Consider the following 347-nt stretch of genomic DNA (forward strand, 5'->3'; position numbering starts at 1 on the left):
ACGTCTGGATAATTTGGTTCTATGATGAATGAAAAATGTAAGAAGTTCAATTATTAGGAGCATAGAAGGTGACTAGTTGAAAGCTCGCATGTTTTTATTAGTGGTTATTTTAATTTTAGAATTTCTTGACATCTTATTTGTTACTTTCTCATTATTTTCTATTTTGTTTAATTTTTGTAGTTTTGATTTTCTATCTGGATCCACAATCAACTTGCAACGGACAGTATTACATGCCATGAATTAATTGTTTTATCTTCTTTCCTTGCGTGTAAGCTAAATTTTTTTAGAAAATAGTATGCTAGCAATTGTTTCCGCATAAATATTGTTAACAACATAAACAAGACCAA

The sequence above is a fragment of the Rhodnius prolixus genome, unplaced genomic scaffold (assembly GCF_049639745.1).
Source record: "Rhodnius prolixus isolate KJV_2025 unplaced genomic scaffold, Rpr scaffold_14, whole genome shotgun sequence".
Classification (NCBI taxonomy): domain Eukaryota; kingdom Metazoa; phylum Arthropoda; class Insecta; order Hemiptera; family Reduviidae; genus Rhodnius; species Rhodnius prolixus.